The sequence below is a fragment of the Magnolia sinica genome, chromosome 16 (genome assembly GCF_029962835.1).
Source record: "Magnolia sinica isolate HGM2019 chromosome 16, MsV1, whole genome shotgun sequence".
Lineage (NCBI taxonomy): Eukaryota > Viridiplantae > Streptophyta > Magnoliopsida > Magnoliales > Magnoliaceae > Magnolia > Magnolia sinica.
The window spans coordinates 52,744,050-52,761,470 of NC_080588.1; the positions used below are offsets into that span (position 1 = coordinate 52,744,050).

The 17,421-nt window shown below is 42.9% G+C and overlaps 1 non-coding gene across 1 annotated transcript; it reads right to left on the reverse strand.

Annotated features, from left to right (window-relative positions):
* Nucleotides 1-2,854: 2,854 nt before the first annotated feature.
* LOC131230001 (small nucleolar RNA R71) lies at nt 2,855-2,961 on the reverse strand. Its single transcript, XR_009163732.1, has one exon. It is a non-coding gene; the product is annotated as a small nucleolar RNA R71 (small nucleolar RNA).
* Nucleotides 2,962-17,421: the final 14,460 nt, after the last annotated feature.

The window sequence follows — 17,421 nt, forward strand, 5'->3', positions numbered from 1 at the left end:
CAAAGTCATTCCTGCGGAAGAAACAGAGGTTGCGGGTGAGTGTTGTGGGCCACCACCGTGATGCAATGGACTGATCCGGACTGTCCATCAGAAGCCCTTGCCCCCCATCATCCTCGCCTAGATGGAAGAATTTCAAGAAACATCGGAGACCGGTTGTTGATCGTCCAAACAGCAGACGGACGGTGGAATGAAATCGTTCATGGCCACGAATAAGCTGATCTAAAAATGGTCATGTCCGACCTATTTTTCGCGACTAAGCTAATGGACGAGTTGGATTTCTCAAATAACGACGATCAGGGGCCCCACCATTCGAACAGCGCAGGTGCGTTACGCGTCCTGTTTACACGGTCCGGAGGAATTTAGAAATTCCGGACAGCTGTGGCCCATCATCCTTGATCGGATGAACGATCTGAACCATTCATGTGGAGCCCACGCTAGCCGAGACCCCAGCCATGAGGAAAGTTCAAAGCCAAGCCTGTATAGCCATCCCGAAAATCATCAAACGCAAGGTGTTTTGGAGTTGTTAAACTGCGTAGAACAGAAGCCGTGGGGACAAACTCCAGCAGCGGGAGGAGTGCACCTAAAGACGTCTATAAAGGAGGAGGTTTTGGGACAGGAGAGGGATGGGTTTTGGGGGTTTTAGGCAGAGGAAGAGCCGGGGGAGATTCTTTGGAAGAGGAAGCTTGGACGTGGAGGCTGAAAACGTGAAGCAGCAGGTGGGTTTTTCTACTGGAACGTGGAGGCTGAAACAGACTAAGTAGTTTTTCTTTTTTCTTTTTTCATTTTCTTTTCCTTTATATTTGTTTTGAGTTCAAGCCATTTATGTGTGGCTAAACCTCTTAGCTGGGGCTAAGAGGTGAAGCCTGTAGTGAGATGGGAGATTATATTTTGTTTCTGTAATTTCAAATTCATAAACTGAACGTGATTCTAGTTGATTATTCAAGAAATATTTTTCTTAGTCTTTAATGGTCTGTTGTGACTGAAATTACAATGGGTTTGCAATGGCTTTGAATATTTCTTTCCCCTTTTTATATTTATGAAGTCAGGAAGCCCTGTTATTCATCATTGTCCCATGGGCATGGTAGGATGACAGTACCCTTCCTGATCTTCATACATTGTTGATTGGTTGGTAATTAGTTTAATCCTGTTGTTTGCTTTGTCTCCTGGGCACGGTTAGATGATGGAATCCATTCTAATTCATATAACTTTCATCTCTTGAAAACCAGATCAAGTAAGTTCAGTTTGAATTCCATAATCCTTGATGCAGGCATAAGACCTCCCTGATCCCTACAAGTGGATCCTCTGAATCCCTAGTTTCCTTCCTCTAAATTCCTTAAGTTTTACATTCATCTCTCACCATTATTCATTAATTTATATTTGATTTAGATTGCATCTTAGGCTAGTTCTATTTCTATCTAGTTTCAAGAAACGTACAAGTTTCAGTCCCTGTGGATTCGACCTCGGTCTTACCGAGTTTATTACTACATCACAACCCTATACTTGGGGTGTGAACAAGTTTTTGGCGCCGTTGCGGGGGACTGACGGTTGCGATTTTCTGAAATTAATTAGGTTTAGAATTAATTTAAGATTAAAATTTGACTAACTTTAGTTGTAGACTCTTATTTGATTTCTAGAACTAACTTGTTTTCCTATTTTGTAGGATCTTGACATAAGTTTCTAAATTGGTAATTCCTTCCTAATCTCTCTACTTTTTCTACCTTTTAGAATTAGGGTTTAAATTTTGAAAATTTTAATTCTAGTATTTTTTCTATTTTAGGAAGCAGTTTATTTTTAGAAACTAGGTTAGTTATTTTCCTTTCTAGAAAAATCCTCTAATTTTAGAAACTTTTCTCTTTTGTTTTTCACTTTCTAATTTTAACTCTTTTAGAATCTAATTTTGTTTTCCTAATTTATTTTTAGAATTTTTGTTTAGAAACTAACCTTCCTATTTTGTAGGCCTTTAAGATAGAAATTTCTAATTCGGTAAGCTCCTTCTCTACTTTCTATTTTTCAGTTCTCTTTTAGTAATTTACTTTCTAGTAGAGGATTTTTCTAATTTATTTTAGAAGTTTCCACTTTCTTTTAGAAATCAGTTTACTGCTACCTTTCTTTTAAAAGGATTGTTCCTCTTCTTTTTTTTAAAAAAATCTAACTTATTTTGTTTTATTTTGCAGGTCCTTAACTTAGAAGCTTCAATTTGGTAATTCCTTTCCAACTCTCCCTCTCTTTCTTTTTAGATTTTCTTTTCCTTTCTTAGGATTAGGCTTTGAATTTGATTGAGGGCTGCGAGTGTTTCATGCCCAAGTGGGCCCGTGATAACACTCGATGTCTCTTGACTGAAGGAGGATTGGTTGAGGGGTTGACTATCCATCGCAGGACTAGACACCGCTCGAAATCCCCTGAGTTAAGTGAAGTTATGGCTGAAGACCAACCTCCTCTACTTCCACCCAGGGTGGAGGATACCCAAGATGAAAATGAGGTGCAACAGGCACCCCCGCCTCGTACTTTACGAGATTATCTACAACCGGCAGGAGTGAGTACGCCCTCATGTATGATTTTTCCTGAAAACACAGGACAAATGGACATCAAGCCAGGAGTTATCCAACTCCTTCCCAAATTCCATAGACTTGAATCAGAAAGCCCATATTTACATTTGAAAGAGTTCGATGAGATTATAGCTACATTATGTTTTTCTAATGTATCTGAGGATACAATTAGGCTGAAACTCTTTCCTTTTTCCTTAAAAGAAAAAGCTAAGACATGGTTACATTCACTGCGTCCTAGATCCATTGGCACATGGAACGACATGCAGAGGGAATTCATAAAAAAATTCTTCCCACATCATAAAACGATTACCCTCAAAAAAGCGATCATGAACTTTGCCCAAAAGGAAGATGAAACATTCTTCCAATGTTGGGAAATGTTCAAAGATTTGGTCAGTTCATGCCCACAACACGGATTTGAAACGTGGCACATTACAAATTTTTTCTACGATAGACTGACATCTTCCATGCGCCAAATGGTCGAGACAATGTGTAATGGAGAGTTCATTAATAAAGATGTCGACGAGGTATGGGACTACCTCGACAGTCTGGCTGAAAAAATACAATCTTGGGACTATTACCTAAAGTCGAACACCACGTCTAGGCCGACTCAATTAAAGGAGAAAGGTGGATTATATCTCTTGAAAGAAGAGGATGATCTCAAGTGTAAAGTGACTACGCTCATAAGGAAAGTTGAGGCCATGGAAGGAAAGAAGGATAAGGTCAATGAAATTGTTTATGGCATCTATGATTGCAACATTCACACAACTGAAAACTGTCCTACAATACCCGCCTTTCGAGGAGTGTTGAATGAACAAGCCAATGCCATAAACAACTATCAAAGACCTTTTACTGGACCTAACTCCAATACATACAATCCTGGCTGGAAAAATCATCCAAATTTTAGTTGGAGGAATGGACAAATGGCGACTCCTCCAGGTTGCTTCAATCAAAATCCAAATAAAGTGAAACCTCAAGAGGAACCGGTTCAAAATCCCACACAAGAGCTGGCTCAGGCAATGCGGGGAATTACAGATTTTATGCAAAAGATAGATTCTCGTATGACGGTTATAGAAAATGGGATGCTTCCTGCACAACCTCTCCCCAATCCTAAACTGCAGTACGAGATTAATGATCCCAGCTCTTCAAATCAGATGGGGCATGCTAAATCCATCACCACTCTTAGGAGTGGGAAGATCATTGATAAAACTCTTCCGGTTAAACCCAAAAAACCTCAAGAACCAGAAGAGGACAACAATGATGGAGCTAGTGATGCCCCACAAAAATTAGAACCGGAACTTCTAGAGAAGCCAGTTGCTCCATTCCCCCAACGGTTGGTTTCACCAAAACCTCTCTCTAACTCTCAGGATATCCTAGAGGTGTTGAAACAAGTGAAAGTCAACATTCCTCTACTTGATGTCGTTAAACAGATACCTTCATATGCCAAATTCCTGAAAGACTTATGCACGACCAAACGACGGAAAATTATTCAAAAGAAAATCTTCTTGACTGAGAAAGTGAGTGCCATCTTGAAGCAAGACGTGCCGCAGAAATTCAAGGATCCCGGTAACCCAACCATATCATGTGTAATCGGGAACCATCGAATTGATCACGCACTTCTTGACTTAGGAGCGAGCGTCAATCTGATTCCCTACTCGGTATACAAACAGTTAGGTTTGGGTGAATTAAAACTCACCCTAACCACACTACAACTTGCTGATTGCTCTGTTCGTGTACCAAGAGGGATAATTGAGGATGTGTTAGTCCAGGTCGATAGATTTTACTACCCTGTAGATTTTATCATCCTGGACACCGAACCCATCAATAACATGAGCACTCAGATTCCCGTAATTCTTAGTCGCCCATTCCTTGCCACGTCAAATGCAATTATCAATTGCAGGAATGGTGTCATGACTATGTCTTTTGAAAATTTGACATTAGAGTCAAACATTTTTTCAATAACGGCAGCAACTCAGAGGATGATGACGATTTCCACGACATTAACATGATTGACTCTTTTGTGGAAGATACGACACCGCTGACCTTATCCTCCGACCATCTAGAGACGTGCCTGGCCCACTCCCATGATTTTGATGATGACATGATTAGGGAGACGTGCGCCTTGCTTGATACTGCACCGGTACTTGAAGTTAACCGGTGGAGGCCACAATTTGAAGAATTGCCACAAACCGATGTAGTGCCTCTACCGTCTAACCTCAAGCTGCCGAAGCTTGACCTAAAACCTTTGCCCTCTAATTTGAAATATGCCTATTTAGGTCAAGATGAGACATACCCGGTGGTGATCTCTGCCCACCTAGAGAAAGAACAGGAGAGTATGCTCATATCTACTCTCATTGAGCAAAAAGGAGCCCTGGGATGGACGATAACGGACTTCAAGGGAATCGATTCCTCGATTTGTACTCACCACATATATCTTGAGGATAATGCAAAAACTGCTCGGCAACCACAACGTAGACTAAATCCAAACATAAAGGAAGTGGTTAAGGCCGAAGTTCTTAAACTATTGGACGTGGGTATTATATACCCTATATCTGATAGTCAATGGGTGAGTCCAACTCAAGTGGTCCCTAGGAAGTCTGGAATCACCATCGTAGCCAATGCCAATAATGAACTCGTGCCGACTAGAGTCACTACTGGTTGGAGAATGTGCATTGACTAAAGGAAGTTGAATACCGTCACGAGGAAAGACCACTTTCCCTTACCATTCATTGATCAGATCCTGAAAAGGTTAGCTGGTCATTCCTATTACAGTTTTCTTGACGGGTATTCGGGCTACAACCAGATAGAGATAGCCCCTGAAGACTAGGAAAAGACCACATTTACATGTCCCTACGACACCTTTGCCTATCGAAGGATGCCATTCGGACTATGTAATGCCCCTGCCACCTTTCAGCGATGTATGCTTAGTATCTTTTCTGATATGGTGGGGCAATATCTAGAGGTCTTCATGGATGATTTCTCTGTTTATGGTCCATCTTTCAGCAAGTGCTTGGAAAGTCTTAAATGTGTGCTGAAAAGATGTGAAGAAAAGAACTTGGTACTTAATTGGGAGAAGTGTTATTTCATGGTTCAGAAGGGAATTGTCCTTGGGCATATCATCTCGTCTAAGGGAATCGAGGTAGATAAGGCAAAAATCGATCTTATCTTTAACTTACCTCCACCCAAGAACATCAAAGACGTGCGATCCTTCTTAGGACATGTAGGATTTTACAGGCGATTCATAAAGGACTTTAGTCTCCTCTCTCGTCCTTTATGTAATCTTCTTCAAAAGGATGCTCCATACGAGTGGACTGAGCAATGCCGGGAAGCTTTCACCAAGCTTAAGGGCACGTTAACCACTGCACCTATCATGCAGCCACCCGACTGGAGCCTTCCTTTTGAGCTTATGTGCGATGCTTCTGATTATGTTCTTGGGGCGGTCCTAGGCCAGAGAAAAGATAAGAGGCCTTACGCCATTCATTACGCAAGTAAGACTCTAAATCCTACCCAAGTGAACTACTTGACTATGGAAAAGGAACTCTTAGCCGTAGTGTTCGCCTTAGATAAATTTAAGTCCTACCTGATCGGATCCAAGATCATTGTCTATACAGATCATGCGGCACTGAAGTATCTTCTTTCTAAGAATGATTCTAAGCCCCGCTTGATACGATGGATTCTTCTACTTCAAGAATTTGATTTGAAAATTAAAGATAAAAAGGGAGTAGAAAACGTTGTGGCCGATCACCTTTCTCGCCTTAATACCTCTGATCCCCTTGAGACGACCCATATCAACGACATGTTCCCTGATGAACAACTGTTCCGAGTCTCCCATTCACCTTGGTTTGCTGATATTGCTAATAACTTGCTACAGGTGCCATACCGCCACAGTGGACTGCCCAAGATAAGAAGAAACTTTTCACTGAGGTGCGTAACTTTTTCTGGGATGATCCTTATTTATTTAAATATTGCCCATACCAAATTCTAAGGAGATATGTACCAGACAATGAGCATCAGAGCGTCATCTCCTTCTGTCACTCACAGGCCTGTGGTGGTCACTTTTCTGCTAAAAAGACCACGGCCAAGATTCTGCAGTGTGGCTTCTACTGGCCCACTATGTTTAGGGACACTCATGAGTTTTACAAAGCTTGTGAGCGTTACCAGAAATTGGGAGCATTGTCCCGTCGAAATATGATGCCTTTGAATCCCATCCTTATTATTGAAGCATTTGATTGCTGGGGCATCGATTTCATGGGACCATTCCCCCAATCATTTGAAAATTTGTATATTTTGCTCGCCGTGGACTATGTCACTAAATGGGTTGAAGCGATTCCGTGTCAAACTAATGACCATCGCACGGTCATTAAATTCCTAAAAGAAAACATCATTTCTCAATTCAGAACGCCTCGAGCCATCATTAGTGATGGGGGCTCACACTTTTGTAATAGACCATTCGAGAGCTTAATGAAGAAATACGGTATCTCTCATAAGGTGAGCACCCCGTACCACCCACAGACAAGTGGGCAAGCTGAGATTTCTAATAGGGAAATTAAACACATCTTAGAGAAGATGGTGAACCCTGATCGTAAGGATTGGTCAATTCGATTGACCGATGCCTTATGGGCATACCGTACTGCATTTAAAACCCCTATTGGGATGTCTCCCTTCAGACTTGTCTATGAGAAGGCTTGTCACTTGCCTGTGGAGTTGGAACATAAAGCGTACTGGGCGATCAAAAATCTTAATTTCAATCTAGACAACGCGGGCTCGTTACGTAAACTTCAATTGAATGAACTGGAGGAAATCCGGAATGATGCATATGATAATTCAAGAATTTACAAGGACAAGATGAAAGCATTTCATAACCAACACATTTTACGAAAATCATTCACGCCTGGTCAGAAGGTCCTTTTGTACAATTCTCGATTACATCTCTTTTCGGGTAAGCTTCAATCTCGTTGGACCGGCCCTTACATTGTTGTCACTGTTTTTCCGCATGGGGCCGTTGAGATAAGAGATCCCGACAATGGCAAGGAGTTTAAAGTCAATGGACATCGATTGAAACCATTTGTCGAGAAATTTGATTCAGAGGACATGTCCATGCCTCTGACTGATCCTGTTTACCAGGATTGATCTCCTAGTCTGATGGAGGTATAGGTAAGTTTCCCGCTTTCATAGGACTAGGGTAGCTGCTTTATTTGTCTGGCTGAAGACGGTAAACTTAGCGCTCCTGGGAGGCAACCCAGTTCTTCATTTCACTTCTTTTTTTATCATTAGTTAGTTCAATGTTTGTGGGTAACATTACTGCAAACCCTCACGAAACTACAACTCGTCCACTAGGGGCAACCTAGGGGTTTAAAGGCTTGTTGCATATGCTAAATGCAATCGAGAGCACCTACGAAAGTGGTATAGGTAGGATTTTATTTTTGTTATTTTATTTTACTTCTGTTGGTTTCTCTCTTGTGCTGACCCGCTTTTATAGATATCTTTGGAAAGCCTCTTGATTCTTTCATCCAGGTATTATCTTTCCATCACTTCTCATTTACTTATTTTGTCCCATATGCATCGCATGCTTATTTCTTTTACATTGAGGACAACGTAGATTTTAGGTTGGGGGTGGGAGATTAGGTTTCCTAATCAGTGTTTTCTTGGTCTTGAGCAAAAGTTGTAAAAAATTTTAATTTTTCAGGCTTTCTGATGAATTCGAAGTGATTTTGACGGCCATCTAGGGCACTTAGAATTTCAAGATGCGTGATGTTGGTACTTTATGACTCCTAGATTCAGTTATCTATTAAATTTCACAGCTAAGTTTGAATCGTTAATTCATTACTAGAATTTGTAAACATTGATTGAGACATGAATTCGCAGGACACATCTCGCGTGCATATTAAGGTTTCAGTTCGATATTGAAGGATTAACTTGGTAATCACTAAACATGAAAGGAACCAACTTGAAAAATTGAATGGATTGGGCGAACAATCTTTACCATAGGTTTGCTCCTTATAGGTGAGGATTCGATTCCCCATGGATGATATTTGAAAAAGAGTTGGGTGTACAGTCTTTACCTTAGGTTTGCTCCCTATAGGTGAGGATTTGATCCCTCTTCTTGGCATTACTTCTAATGAAAAAGTCAAAAATTAAAAGAATAAAAAGATAATATGTGAGGCAAGTTCTGGTTATCGTGAATTCTCTTATTGGTTACCAATGATAACCTTAAATAGAGAAGTGAATTTTAATGTTGATAATTCAAGATTAGACTATGCATCCATGGAATTTAATGTTTAGAATTGTTCTAATAGATGGACTAATATTTTGAACTTAATTATGAAGTTACCGTATGCTTAAGTCTAGGAGGGAAAGTAATGCCAACATTCATGAAACTTAGAATTCGAGTATCTGAACTATTTTCCATAAATCTCTTGAGTTTGTAGAAATTGTCCTGTAATTCTCAATTTATTTTTCGCATACCTTGCTCGGGACTAGCAAGATGCTGGTTGGGGGTTGTGTTGAGGGTCGAATATTGCATATCAGACCCCAGTTATTGCCAGGATTTAGAAACATAGTATTATTTAACGGCCTAATGTAATCATGTTTATGATGCAGGGGGTATTCACGAGCTTGGACTGGAAAATGGTACTAAAAGCATGGATTTAACAGTCTGAAGTCACCAAGGCAAGCGACGGACCCTAGGAGACCAAGATCGATAGATTTGCACGCCAGGGATCCAAGAAAATCGAGGAATTGAAGCTCAAGCGGCCTGAAAAGTGTCCAGAATGCAAGATCATAGGGTTCCCACCATCCAATCAGTTCGAAACTCCATACGTGGCCTGAAGACCATAAATGAACCGTACACGTAAAATTTCATCCATTGGATTGCTGTGGAATTGGCCCAACAGACATATCAGCTCATAAAACCATTGATTTTGGGCCCGCCTGCTATCCAGATGTGCTTGAAAATTGGTCTCAACGCGTTAAATGAGCTGACAATACGGATGGACGGAGCGGATTTCTCACGAACATCTCCGTAGGACCGCATGTGCATCACGTGTGCACGGTACACAAGTGCACCAGCCGTGCACTGTATTCCTCAAAGTCGGTTAGCGCACGCTGACCGACGTCTCCCTCTCCAACTCGAAGTCGTTCCTGCGGAAGAAACAGAGGTTGCGGGTGAGTCTTGTGGGCCACCACCTTGATGCAATGGACTGATCCGGACCGTCCATCAGAAGCCCTTGCCCCCTATCATCCTCGCCTAGATGGAAGAATTTCAAGAAACATCGGAGACCGGTTGTTGATCGTCCAAACGGCAGACGGACGGTGGAATGAAATCGTTCATGGCCACGAATAAGCTGATCCAAAAATGGTCATGTCCGACCTATTTTTCGTGACTAAGCTAATGGATGAGTTGGATTTCTCAAATAACGACGATCAGGGGCCCCACCATCCGAACAGCGCAGGTGCATTACGCGTCCTGTTTACGCAGTCCGGAGGAATCCGAAAATTCTGGACAGCTGTGGCCCATCATCCTTGATCGGATGAACGATCTGAACCATTCATGTGGAGCCCACGCTAGCCGAGACCCCAGCCATTAGGAAAGTTCAAAGCCAAGCCTGTACAGCCATCCCGAAAATCATCAAACGCAAGGTGTTTTGGAGTTATTAAACTGCGTAGAACAGAAGCCGTGGGGACGAACTCCAGCAGTGGGAGGAGTGCACCTAAAGACGTCTATAAAGGAGGAGGTTTTGGGACGGGAGAGGGATGGGTTTTGGGGGTTTTACGTAGAGGAAGAGCCGGGGGAGATTCTTTGGAAGAGGAAGCTTGGAATGGAGGCTGAAAACGTGAAGCAGCAGGTGGGTTTTTCTGCTGGAACGTGGAGGCTGAAACAGACTAAGTAGTTTTTCTTTTTTTTTTTTCATTTTCTTTTCCTTTATATTTGTTTTGAGTTCAAGCCATTTATGTGTGGCTAAACCTCTTAGCTGGGGCTAAGAGGTGAAGCCTGTAGTGAGACGGGAGATTATATTTTGTTTCCGTAATTTCAAATTCATAAACTGAACGTGATTCTAGTTGATTATTCAAGGAATATTTTTCTTAGTCTTTAATGGTCTATTGTGACTGAAATTACAATGGGTTTGCAATGGCTTTGAATATTTCTTTCCCCTTTTTTATGTTTATGAAGTCAGGAAGCCCTGTTATTCATCATTGTCCCATGGGCATGGTAGGATGACAGTACCCTTCCTGATCTTCATACATTGTTGATTGGTTGGTAATTAGTTTAATCCTGTTGTTTGCTTTGTCTCCTGGGCATGGTTAGATGATGGAATCCATTCTAATTCATATACCTTTCATCTCTTGAAAACCAGATCAAGTAAGTTCAGTTTGAATTCCATAATCCTTGATGCAGGCATAAGACCTCCCTGATCCCTACAAGTGGATCCTCTAAATCCCTAGTTTCCTTCCTCTAAATTCCTTAAGTTTTACATTCATCTCTCACCATTATTCATCAATTTATATTTGATTTAGATTGCATCTTAGGCTAGTTCTATTTCTATCTAGTTTCAGGAAACGTACAAGTTTCAGTCCCTGTGGATTCGACCTCGGTCTTACCGAGTTTATTACTACATCACAACCCTATACTTGGGGTGTGAACATCTACCACCATTAAGAGTGAAGGCAAGGAGCATAGAAGGCTAAGGGAGCAAGGAGGAGGCCTAGAGGTGAGTGATCTTTGAGTTCTACCATTGATTTCATGATTTGAGGGCCCACTTGTTGGTGGGACCCATTTCGATTATGTGATATATCAATGGAGGGCCCATAGTGGCGGGGTCCCTCCTCTCTATCACCGTCCTTCCTCTCTCTCTCTCTCTTTTTGAATGGTGATGATGATGAAGGGGTGAGTGTGGCCCACCATGAATCATATTTTCATGTGGGACCCATCGGATGAATGTGTTGGATATACCCTATTCAGCCCATTAACGGGCCCAGATGGAAGGAAAACATAAATATTAGATTGATCTAGGTCAAGTGGGCCACGTTTATGTGGGACCCACCTTGATTAGAATGATGGGCCACATCCATGTGGGACCCACCACAATGCATGTGTTTATCCATACCGTCCGGCGTCCCTGGACGCTGGACGGGTGTGGCTAACGTGGAGTATGTGCACTGACATGGGTGTGTACTTACAAGCTAAAAAAAAGGAGAGAAGGAAATGGTGGGCTATTCATGTAAGCTCCACCTTGATGTATGTGCTCAATCCAAGCCGTCCATCCTTCGCCCCCCGCTCATTTTAGGCGTTGAGCCAAAATTTGAGGGCAATCCGATTCTCGGGTGGGCCATACCTTAAGAAACAGTATTATTACCGTCCAAAACCTGCATTGTCGTTTTACTCGCCCAATCCTAATGGATATTGGACCCTGTATGATGGTATCGAACCGGGGAATACAATGGGCGAGGTACATTTAATTGATGTGGGCCCCACCTGTGAAAAACCACAGGAAAACAGATTTAAAAAAAAAAAGAAAAGAAAAGAGAAGGAGGCAGCGCTGACGCTGCTGCTACTGCTGCAGAACGCGTAGGCAGCGCCTGCACCTGATAGACGGGTGGCTAGGTAGGGATCACGGTCCCATGTGTGGGCCCCACTTTGATGTGTCTCAATCATCCACACCGTGCATTTACTGGGTACCCTCTGGGGAGTGTGTCACGCCCCGAACTTGGAAACCGGGCTCACAAAATTCCCGATCGCCGAATCCGGCGCCGACAGCCTCCGTAGAACCCCATTTTCAGATCCCGGCACCCATTCACCAGGTTCCGATCCTGGGATACTACAAGGAGGATTTCAAGTCATCAGTCTGATTCATAATGAGCATAACAAAAGCATAACCCACAAACAATAACCACAAGAACACCACCACAAAATCCACTATGATCAAAAACTTTTGAGTACAATGCGACTGGAAGGGGAAAATACAATGTAATAAAATAAACAAAACTCCAGAAGCTCGGCTGCACGCTCCAACTACGGCGAGACTATGGCTGCGACTGCGTCCTGGCGTCACCTGCACACATCAATCATGCATAAGCTTATAAAAAGCTTAGAGGGTGGTGTAAGTGTGTGCGCAATATAAACGTGCTCTAAATGCAAGGTCAGAGTGATGCGGAATCATGGTGATGAGCACGTGAATGAAATCAGCCGTACCAAGGCTATGCAGTGCAAGATATGAATGCTATCGGCCATAACACAGCCATGCGATGCGAGATGCAACTCAAGCATGTCAATCCTCATCATGTATCAGTACAGTTCTCATTCTGGATAATCACCGGGGTTCAATACACTCCAAATGGCACTGTCGCTCTCCTAGCCGCACAGTCCAAGTGAGCGTAAGAAACCTCACTATCCGCCTGGCCAATAGTCTGCCAATACCTATCCGGCACGTCGATAGCGGACCCATTTGCGAGCTAGTCAAACTCAGCCTAGTATTGCCCCCTACCCTCGGGCGAGTAAGGCCACACCCCTTTCCAACCGACCACGACACAGTGGGAGACGCGGCCTCCTGGTATTCGGCCCTCGTGCGCTCATATTTTCACTCGGTCTCGACATTGGAGTCATCCTCTGGTACCATCGGGTTTAGGGATTTTCACCCAGGGACGTCTATGGCGCCCGTATGCTAGAACCAAATATTTCTGGTATCCAACTCAGCCATCCACGATGTGTCTATGGAGGCTATGGACCTGATGTCGCAAGGGCATACAGTAATTACAATCACACAAATGCAAATGCATGAGTCACACTATCAGTCATGCAACAGTCCTGTATATACCATGCACTTATATGAGGCAACTCCACCTATCAGGGAGCCCATAAATGGTCTATCCAAAGGTATATGCTATGATCGGTCACTCCTCACATCAGGCATACATATGGTGCGAATGATCATGAATCATGCATCTATACTAAACATGTAATAAGAGATGGGTTCTAGGTATAATGGAGATGGGCCTAGACGGCCTACTTACCACAAGTTTGGGCCTATCAGTGGGCCTTAGGGAGAACTATAATGCGGACATTTAACCAACATTATCAATGTGGACGTCAAACCAGCATTACTCCCAAGGCGTGGCCCGTTACAAAATCAACACATATACCATGGCGGAATTACACTGCAAGCATGGGCCTATCAGTGGGCCTTATGTATGTCCTATTGGGCCTTGACCTATGGGCCTCCAACATATCAAATGGGCCCCATACATAGGTCTCATATAAACATATCAAGGTGGGCCTCAATGACGGGCTACACATGCATCAACATGGGCCTAGTCACATGGGCCTTGCGTACATTACAATGAGCCTCATAATATGGGCCTTATACAAATCAAGGTGGGCCTCAACAAGGATCACCAGTACATGAAGATGGGCCTCCACAATGGGCCTTAAAATATCTCAAAAATGGTTGGATAGTCGAATGAAACACATGCATCCTGATGGAGCCCACACCAATGGAGGGTGTGGTTTACAATACTTACATAAGTGGGGCCCACCATGATGCTTATTTTTCACCCAGCCTAAGGCCCAATATAATGTTTATTTTCCACCCAACTTAAGGCCCAACATAATGTTTATTTTCCACCCAATTGTTCATAAAGCTACTTGAACCAAGGTAGGGCCCACTGGGGGGGCCCCTGGAATGTTTATTTTCCACCCAAACTATTCATAAGGTCACACTGACCGTGGGTAGGGCCCACCGTTATTAATATTTTTTTTTTTCCTGAGTTAACTCTGTGGAGCCCACCGTTATTTATTTTATTTTTATTTTATTTTATTTTATTTTACACATGGATAGGGAGCCCACCGTGATGTGGTCCACAATCCAGCCCACTCATTATGTGTGTCCCACTTGGCTGAGGGTACAGACCAAGTTTCAGTCGCATCCAAATTTCAAGTAGGCCCCACCAACGATTTTATATATTTTAGGCATGACTACACATGATTTTAAATGATGTGGCCCACCAGAGTTCCATATACAGCTGACTTTTGGCGTGGACGGATGAACTGTGGGGACCCATCAAATGCTCGGTGTTGATGATCGAAATTCATCACCGTGGGGGCCCACAGCTGGAGCCGTGAGGCCCCAGCGTCCATCCGCTCGTCACTGCAGCAGCAGCAGCGCTGCTGCTTTAAAAATTATTATTATTATATATATATTTTTTTGTTTTGGGGCCCACCGAGATGTGATTCACAAATCCAGCCCATCCAATATGTGAGTCCCACCTAACTGACAGTCCATGCCAAGTTTCAGCGACATCCAAAACTCAGGTAGGCCCCACCACGCGATTTTATATGATTTAGGCAGGTCTTCACATGATTTTAGATGGTATGGCCCACATGAGTTCTGAATGAGGCAGATTTTTGGGATGTACGGTCAGTCCATGGGGAGCCATCAAATTCACGGATTGGATGGTCGAAAGGCATCAAGGTGGGGCCCACAACTGGGGCCGTGACCCCCAGCCCACTTCTTCTTTCTTTTCTTTTTTTTTTTGAAAAAAAGGATTTTTTTGTGGTTTTCCACAAACGGGGCCCACATCAGTAAGATCCATACCATTCATTGGCCCCTGAGGCTCGATACAAGTCTATTGACACCAATATTGAATGGTTTTCTGATGTACAGCAACACCGGGGTGTATTTCAATGGTAGGAAACTTACTCACTATACTATGGCCCACCATAAGCTCATATTGAGATCATTTTTATGCTCAACGCCTAAAATGATCTGTGGAAGGGGATGGACGGCTTGGATTGCATAAAAGCATTAAAGTGGGGCCTTTATGAGTGGCCAAAAAAAAAAAAAAATTTATTTTATTATTACATCTTCTGCCCCTTTTTTTTTTTAAAGCTAGCCGTGAACTAGCACTTCTTTTTACCATTCCACATAGTCCAGCGTCCGCTGGACTGTCCGCATTCAATACAAGCATTGTGGTGGGTCCCACTTGGACGTGGCCCACCTATGTATATATATTCTATATTATATATATACAATACATATATATTATATATATCATATATATATATATATTATATGAAATATAATACACAGAAAAGGGAATGTATTGGGTCCATCCAAACAGTGGATGGTGTGGATCATCACCTACAATATGACGGGCCACGCCGACTGATGTAGATGAACGAGTAGATATAACACATATTGGTGGGATCCACACCATCACAAGAAAGAGAGAGAGAGAGAGAGAGAGAGAGAGAGAGAGAGAGAGAGAGAGAGATATACGGTGAGATAGAGGAACCCCGCCACTATGGGCCCTCTTGATTAAATCACATACATCCAAATGGGTCCCACCAACAAGTGGGTCCTAAAATTTAAATTAATGACAAATCACCCACCTTATCTTCCTTTTCCTTGCTCCCTTGGACTCCTTAGCTCCTTACCTTCACTTTTAATGGAGATTGATGAAAGATGAATAGTTGAGATTGGAGATGAGAGGGTGGGCCACACTTGAAGTTGAGAGAGTGTGTTGGATGAGTGAAATTTCTCATGGGATTTGGAAAAATTGCTAGAGAATGAGAGGGAGAGATGGAAATAATGGATGGAGGGATGGGTGGAGTGATGGTTGTAAGAAAGGAGTGATGAGAGGTATGGTTTAGTTTGAAATTGGTGGAGAAGAGAGATGGTTGTAGTTGAAAATGAGAAAAAGAGGAATGGTGAGGTGGAAAGATGGTGGACTTTTGGAAAAAGAGAGAATGGGTATAGTACTTTGAGGTATGGTTGCATTTATGGTTAATTAGTGGGACTAATTGTGTAGAGATTCCCTCGAAATCCGCAACGCGCGGTGTTTCTTCGGAATAAACGCTGATCGGCATCTTCCTACTTGGGTATCGGTTCGGTGCGCAAGTTATGGCATTGGAACCGCGGCGACGACGCGGTCGCTATGATACAACTTTTGGATCAAGCCGACGTCGGTGCGCGGGACCTGGCCTAGGATCGTGCGCAAACACCGGATATGGTGCGAAGGTTGTCGAAATTTGACCGGAAGGACCGCGGAAGCCAACGGAACAGTACGGATTAGGACACGAGTCTTACAGAGTGGGCCACCCCAAAAATGAGCCGTAAACAACACTTAGGTGGCGCATGTCACAGGAAATAGTAGGATTGAATGTTTACCGCTGCAACCCTTCTAGGTGGCCGAGGAGTTTTGGATTAATACAAAATTTGTTTTTCCTGTTCATTCCGGTCTGCGTGACCTTATGAACGGATTGGATGGCTTATAAACATTATGGTGGGCCCCACATGGAGCCCACAGTCACGTAACTGTTTTATTCACACCATCAGAGCCCACCCAGATGTACGTGTTTTATCTATGCACTCTAGCCATTTTACGTGGCTGATGGACAGGTAGGGGGACCCCACCATGAGTTATATGTTTCATCCATGCCGTCCATCTATATGGGACCAAACCCCCCGTGTGGGGCTGCACCTCGTGTATGTGCATGCGTATATATACATTATATTGTGTATATTATATATATTATATATATACATTATATTGTATATATTGTATATTATATATATATACACCCACACATATATATGATGGTGGGCTTTTTTGGGACCCACCATGATGCATGTGTTTCATCCAAACCGTCCAATTATTTTGGAAATTATTTCAAGGCCATGTGTTGAGGCCCATCTTGGTGTATTTGTGGGTTGTCCATTGAGGCCCACCTTGATATGTATATACGAGGCCCATATTATGGGCCCATTGTAATGTATGCAAGGCCCATGTGACTAGGCCCATCTCGATGCATTTGTGGCCCGTCTTTGAGGCCCACTTTGATATGTATATATGAGACCTATGTATGAGGCCCATTTGATGTACT